This window comes from Panthera leo, chromosome D2 (assembly GCF_018350215.1).
Source record: "Panthera leo isolate Ple1 chromosome D2, P.leo_Ple1_pat1.1, whole genome shotgun sequence".
NCBI classification, from domain to species: domain Eukaryota; kingdom Metazoa; phylum Chordata; class Mammalia; order Carnivora; family Felidae; genus Panthera; species Panthera leo.
In genome coordinates, this window is record NC_056689.1 from 32426477 (window position 1) to 32434265 (window position 7789).

Here is a 7789-nt window from a genome sequence, read left to right on the forward strand (position 1 = left end):
TCCTAGAACCACATTCTATGATCCCAGTTCTACTTCAGGATAGAGTGGGGGTCGGAAGTTGGGGGACAGCTAGGACGTGAACTCTTCACAAATGCCAACAGATGAACCCATCGTGCCCAAGGTTAATAGAAGGCTGCTTAGAGGAGGGGCACTATGAATAGGGCTGTGTGAGAAGGGACAAAGAAACCCAATTTGCTGCAATGGACTAGAAATAGCACTGCGGGGGCAAGGCACAGGGCTGGGCAAATTCAGGTTGGAATAAGTGGGGTAGGTGCTTAGCAAGCAGATTAGGGCTTCCAAGCCAAGACCCACCCAGGGCAGGGTGGGGGACCAAGATGAGCAGCTACAGCTGAATTGTGGGTCTCACACTGTCCTTCAGTCCTGGGCAGGAGGAGAGAATCCAGGGTCACCTGGGCCATTCCCTTGCCTCCAGGCAGCTTGTACTCTTAGGTATAGTCACATCCGGTGTTGGGCATTCATTAACTTCATACTCTTCCCAGGAAAGAGGAAGGTGACCAGGTTCATTGTTCCCATTTCACAGATAAGGAAACCGATGCCCGTGTGGTAAATTATCTGACCCTTAGGCCGTAAGTCCTGGCATTGGCCCAAGCAGGGCTCTCTAGGCCTTTAATTCCCTGGTGTAGTGCCTTGGCCAAGGACTCCCATGCCATAGTTCTGATGCTGTCCCCCTTAGCTGATGATGCAGGGATGTCAGAGCCAACCGAACCCCATGTTTAATGAGGTTGGTGAGCCAGGACAGAGAACCTTGCTCCTGCTTCTGATGGCCCTGGGTCCCCACCAGCAAAACTCTTTCCTCAGTCACTCTGGGAGTGAGTCCAGTGTTGTCCCACACCCCTGATCTCAAAGCCCACAGTCCGGTGGGGAGACAGACCTGCAGCGACCACACAGGATGGTAAATGGTGCAGGGGTAACAGGGGTAAAGCACAAGAAAGGGTGCCCAGGGGAGCCAGCGGAGACTCACAGAGGAGGCAGCCTTTCAGGTGACACAAAATACATAAGCCTTGACTAGGCAGACAAACAAGGGAGGGCATCCCAGGCAAAGGGATCAGCATTTGCAAAGATCCAGAGGCCTGGATGAGCACAGTGCACTGGGGAAGCTACAAGTCTGGGAGTCCGGAGTGGGACTGAGGCAGGACCTAAGCTATAGAGTGAATGCCCAGGACAGGACCGAGTGCCCTGCAGTGGGATGCTTTCAATCCCTTTCTGAACAATGGTTCAGGCACCCACATTTGCTGCTCTCCAGCTGGTAGATGAATGGAACCCTAAGAACTACTTCTGAGGATCCTACTTTGAGAAGCACTGGATTAGAAGCTAACCACTATCAATTATGGCCACATGCCAACAACATGGGTGAATCTCATGGGCCTTATGTTGAGAGAAAGAAGCCAGGGGACCAAGGAGTCATTCTATATGACCCAATGATATCAAGTTCAAAAAGCGGCAAAACCTATCTATGATATAAGTCAGGGTAGTGGTTGCCACTGAGGGGTGTAGAAGGCCTTGAGAAGGGTCTCCGGGGAGGCAGTAATAATATTCTGTTTCCTGTGTTGGTTTCACAGCTGTGTTCTCTTCGTGAAAATTCATCTAGCCATATACTCAAGGTTTGTGTATTTTTCCACATGTAGAGTCTACTTAAAAATTAAAAAAACAAAACAAAAATCAAGTTAACTGCTTTCCATAATCATTAGTGCAAGTGTAGACACAATAACGTTTTGTGACTGAATAATCGACTGTAAGCCAAGCTTCCAGAAGATGTAGAATATGTTTATACGGATTTTTTAAAGATTATTCCAAAATGAAAGCATAGGCATCTTAAAGTCTCACGGAGACATCTCCAATTCCAGAGAACTTGTGTTCAGACACCAGGGTTCGAGAAACTCCAGCTCAAGAAGAGGCATTACAATGCTCACTGCTGAGTTTGGGCGTAGAGGGTAAATGAGGGGCCTGGAGCCCCTTCCTGGAGCACAGGGTAATGATAAGATGCCTAGTCCCAGGAGGCCAAGGACCCTCAGGCAGAGGGAACCATTTCCCTCACTGCCCGAGTGGTGGACACAGCTCTGTCGTAGCTGGGATGGCCACAAGGGGCTGATTTCCCTGGCTCTGCTGTGAGCTCCTGGAGAACAGAGGCCTCACCCTCTCATTCTGTGTTCTGGTGCCCAGCAAGGAGCCTGGCACAGAGAGGGCCTCAGATGACCTTTTCTACCAGGCCTCTTTGCCCAATCCCACACTGAGAGTAGAGGATGGGGGTCTGTTTGGGAAGTTGTGAGTTCCACAGCACAAGCTAACAAACCATAGCTGGGTGATGTTGCAGGAGGGAGTCAAGAGTAGGGTTGTCTAGGGGCGCCTGGGTGGCTCAGTCAGTTGAGCATCCGACTTCAGCGCAGGTCATGATCTCACAGCTCGTGGGTTCAAGCCCTGCGTTGGGCTCTGTGCTGACAACTCAGAGCCTGGAGCCCGCTTCAGATTCTGTGTCTTCTCCCTCTCTTTCTGCACCTCCCTTGCTCACACTCTATCTCTCTCTATCTCAAAAATAAATAAACGTTAAAAAAAAAAAAAAAGAGTAGCTTGTCTAATTCTCCCTGGCAGGGGAAAGCTGGATGAAAGGGGGCTCAGGGCCCTGGGGACCACAAGATAGACATGAAATCCCAGTCCTTCCTGCCCACCAGCCTTGCTGGAGCTGGTTAACAGCCCGGCTCTGGGGGGACACTGTTCCAGAACCCAGAGAGGGCTGCATCTGGGGACAGTTGTCTCCTCCCATCTGGGACTTCACTCCCCATTCCTCCCCTGACTCAGCCACTCTTGCCCACTCTGTGGCACCGGCCCACTTCGTTCTTGGCCAGTGCCCCTCAGCCGCCATTTCTCTAGCCACCTTCACAATTTCAGCCTTCACCTTTAGGCTACTTGGAGTATCATTTACTCAATATTTTTTCTGTAAAACAATGGTAAGTTTTTGTTGCTGTTGTCTTAACATGCCTCTCTTCTAAGCAATAATACTTATAAAATGGGGAGGGAGGGGTGCCTGGGTGGCTCAGTTGGTTGAGCACCAGGCTCTTGGTTTCAGCTTGGGTCATGATCTCACGGGTTCATGAGGTCAAGCCCCATTTGGGTTCTGCACTGACAGTGCAGAGCCTGCTTGGAATTCTCTCTCTCTCTCTCTCTCTCTCTCTGCCCCTCCCCCCTCAAAATAAATAAACTTCAAAAAATAAATAAAATGGGGAGGGAGGGATCAAAAAAATACTTATAAAATCCTGGACTTGGTGTGCTAGTTTTATTTTTTTCCTACCACACATTAAATTTTTAATTTAAAATACTTGTTCTTGTATCACCTAAAATTGCCTTGTGTACCACGCTTTTGGAAACCCTTTTTATACAATGGTTCAGCCAGGATGGGTGGTTGTTATTTGTTAATGATAATTACAGCCTCACGTTGCTGGCGAGTTTTATGCCTCGTCCACACACTCGTATCTCATTTGACCCTCTCAATTCCTGCACTGTGGATGTCATCGGCCTCATTTTATGGATGAGGAAACTGAAGCTCAAGGAGGAGTAGTGACTTGTCTGTGGTTCGCAGTGATTTAGGACTTTAGTCCTGATTTGAGGCTCCATTGGCTCCTGACCTAGGATGAAGGCAGGGAAGAAAGGGGCATTTCCCTGTCTCCAACCACAAGAGCCACAGGATGGAAACTCAGCGTAGAAAGTTTAGATTCAACATGAGGAAGGACTTCCTGGCTAGAAATGTTTAGACATGAGAATGGCTGACCAAGGAAGGGTGTGGAATGCCCAGCTTCCGAAGTCCTCAAAACAAGATAAGGGCATGCCCAGCTGGGATAATTTCAGTGCTGCCTGGAGACAGAAGAATGGACTGAATGACCTCTCCAGGCCTCAAAGATTGGGCGAGTCCTGCCATGAGGGTGGCTATCCTCGCCGTTTCCCCAAAGCATCTGTGAAGCAAGGAAAGGCCCGGTGAAGGCCCCAGTGGAGAGGAACTAGGAAAACCGTTGTCTAGGTCCCGCGCCCGGGAGGCAGGGATCATCGACAGCTGGCCAGGGTGGCAGGAGCCCCCATTTCCTTCCCACCCGTGGGGAGCTTCACTCCAGGGTCTCTTAGGCTGGGATTTGAAGACCTGGCTGTTTTGAGAATCACTGGGGCTGTTAGGCCACCTGGGCCAGGGAACCTGCATTTCTTCACTCAAAATTCCCTGAGCTAGGAAGTTAGACACTGACACACACATGTTGCTTCTCCAGGAGCCAAATTGTTATTTGTTTTTGAAAGTCGAGGTGTTTCTAGGGACGCCTGGGTGGCTCAATCGGTTAAGCCACCGACTCGGGCCCGGGTCATGATCTCATGGTTCGTGAGTTCGAGCCCCACGTCGGGCTCTGGGCTGAGTGCTCGGAGCCTGGAGCCTGCTTCAGATTCTGTGTGTCCCTCTCTCTCTGCACCTCCCCTGCTTGCGCTCTGTCTTTCTCTCAAAAATAAATAAACATTTAAAACAAAATTGAAAGTCAAGGTGTTTCTCAAAGCAGAAAGAACATTATCTTCCTTTCTGATTATACAGATAGTATATGCCCAATTGCTTAAGAAAAATCAAATAATATGGAAAAGCATAAAAATGAAAGTAAAATTACCCAAGTTTCAATCATCTAGAAATACAATGCTGTTGACATTTTGGAGCACATCCTTCTTCCAAAATGTTTGTTTTCATGGTAAAAATACACCTAACCTAAAATTTATCATGTTAAGCATTTTTGAGCGCACACAAATCATTTATTTATTTATTTTTAATGTTTGTTTATTTTTGAGAGAGAGACAGAGCACAAGCAGGGGAGGGGCAGAGAGGGGGGAGACACAGGATCTGAAGCAGGCTCTGAGCTGTCAGCACAGAGCCCGATGCAGGGCTCGAACTCACAGACTGTGAGATCATGACCTGAGCCAAAGGCAGACGCTTAACCAACTGAGCCACCCAGGTGCCCCTATTTTATTTTAATTCCAACATACAGTGTAGTGTTAGTTGCAGATCTACCTGAATCATATATAGTGATTCAACCATGAATCATACTTTATAAGGCCTCCTGAGGATAGGGTTAATAGTGCAACTTCAGATGCCTCAGTGGGCTGGGGGGGAAGGTGTTTTGGGGCAAGGGGCCTTCTGACATTGCTCACGTGGAAACACAGAGGCAACCAGCCACTCTGTGGGGTGGTAAGGTTGTTCCTGTTAAAATGTGACAGTCGATGGGTTGTGATCCCAGGGGCGTGGGATCGAACCCCGAGTCGGGCTCCACACTGAGCGTGGAGGCTGCTTGAGATTCTCTCTCTCTCTGTCCCTCCCTCTTGCTTGTGCACGTTCTCTCTCTAAAGTAATAATAAAACAAAGTGACAGCCAAGAATTCCACTTGAGTGTATGAAGGAAAGTGGGTCTGTCTCCTGGCAGGAACTCGTGAGGAGAAGCAAGGGGTATAGCTTTGCTGAACGTCTGCAAGAGATCAGTCTGAGCCAAAGAAGGCGAGAGGCCAGCCAGCCCTCCCTGGGGGATGTGTCTGTGATTACCCAGCAGGACCCTCGGTCCAAGGTGCTTCCCCCTGGCCCTGACCTTTGGGGTGAGCAGGGGTGAACCCTGGTGGACAAGAAGGGCCGGGACCCAGCAGCAAGTCAGATACTCGGCGACCACCCCTGGCCAATGGCAGGGTGTGGGGGGCAGGAGGACAGGAGGGCAGGAGGGCAGGGGAGCCTCCAGGTCCCAAACAAGGATTTCAGAGGGTGCTTGGGAGACTTTCAATCAAGAAACCATAGGCATTGATTTAACAGATACCACGTGCTGGCTTCAAAAGATCCCTAAAGCGGGGGAGCTGAAACCAACTGGGCAGGGCCACCCCTTTGCCCCTGTGTGTTTATTGTCCCCTCGTCTCCAAATCAGGAGACAATCTCCCACCACGTTTATCGTGTGCCCTCACTCAGCCTCTATCACACCCCCATTTGTGTATTTGCCCTCTGTGCACCCCAGCTGAGCCACAAGATCCTGAGGGTAGCTACTGAGCCTTCAGGGGTCTTCATAACCCCCACTGTGCAATTCAGTGCCCTGCACAGAGCATATATTCTGGCTGCATCCACACGGGGAGGCCTGTGTGAGGGGCCCTGGCAACAAGAGCAGTTGGAGTTCTGGAGGAGGCAGTTCTAAGCTTGGAACTGGCTTGGAAGGCTTCCAGGAGGAGGTGAGGAACACATAGGGTCTTGGGGGTAGCATAGAGCTCAGCTAGTGGACAGGGAGCAGGTAGAGGGGTATTCTGATGGGAGGGCCTGTCGGGGAGAGATGGGGTGGGACCCAAGCCCCAGGAAGGGGCTCACGTGGTGACTTTTAGGTTGAGACGTCCTTGCAGGCTTCCACCTGTATCTGCCAGGAGGCGAGGGTGAGATTCAGGGGCTCCGGTTACAGTCATGAGCTGGCATGGTCTCAGGGGTACCGCCTCTTCCAAGAAGCCGACTTTTGAGGAATCTGCCCGGTCACGGGAATCCTGATGTGTTTGCACTGGCTTCGGCTGCTGATCAAACCTCCGTCCACGCAACTAGCAGCTCAGGAAGAACACTCTCTTCCTCACAGTGTGTCCCTGCTCCTGTTTTTCATGTTTATGGGCATCAGGTGGTTTGCAGAGGGATCCACACCCAGACATGCGCACCCAGTGAGGTCAGCTGAGAAAACAACAGCTGGCACCCTGCTGCCCCTCGTCCCCAGAGCTGCAGGCTTGGCCACCATCGACCCCGGGCTCGCCCTTCCCTCCCGCCTTCACCTGCCCGTAGTGCTTCTCTCCCGTCCCTGCCTCAGCCTCGCGCCTGCCCAAACTATTGTTTATCGACACAGACCAGAACATTCTGCTGCCAGCAGAAACACACACGGTGATGGCACTGGCACCCCACACCCTGCCGTCAACACACTCCCACGCGCTGTTTGCTGCTGTCAAAGCTGTGCTCACACGCACGTTCTCGCCCCCTCCTGCCAGCGCAGCTGTTCCCTGCTGCTTGGAATCGGGCCCTCCGTCTCACACGCACGTGTTCTCTGGGGGGTTTTCTCATGGGGACTCGTGGTGGAGGCTCACACTTGTGCACAGGCCAGCACACACCCTGGGCTGTCAATCTCCTCACTTGCTATTGTGTGACTTTGGGCAACTGAGTGAGCCTCTCTGGGCATCAGATGCCTCGTCTGCATGGTGGGGATAATTGCCTTCTGGGCTCTTTCCGCAGGCTTTGGGGTCAGGCACTCAGTGAGTGCACCATCAGTAGGAGCTCTAGTGGCCGTGGTGACAAGTGTTGCATCCTCTCTGGAATCTGGCCAGTGGGTTTCCTTTCCCACGCCCGGCTGGCAGCCTCACCTCATGTTCACGACTTCCTGGCTGTGACCTTGAGCGAAGCACGCCACCTGTCCGCTTCTCATGCCCTTGCTGGTGAAGAGGGTGTAACGACTGCCTGGCCACGCCCACAGATCTGCTGTGACGGGCTGGGGGGCGGGGGGGGGGGGGGGAGGGGGGAGAGGTTACCATCAATGCCGGCCACTGCTACAGGGCATTGTGGAAGAAAGGGATCTGGATGGGGCAGCAGCCAAACATGGATATTTTGAGCTGCTTTCCAGCATCCTGCATTTCCGAGGTCAATCCTCAAGCCAGAGTCTATGTCCCCAGTTCAGCTTTGCGGGTCTGCCATCCGCCCCAGAGGCCATGCTGGCCCCTCTCTGCCTCATCTGGGGGCCTCGCCGAGCCTCCACTGGCCCAACCACCAAGGCCTC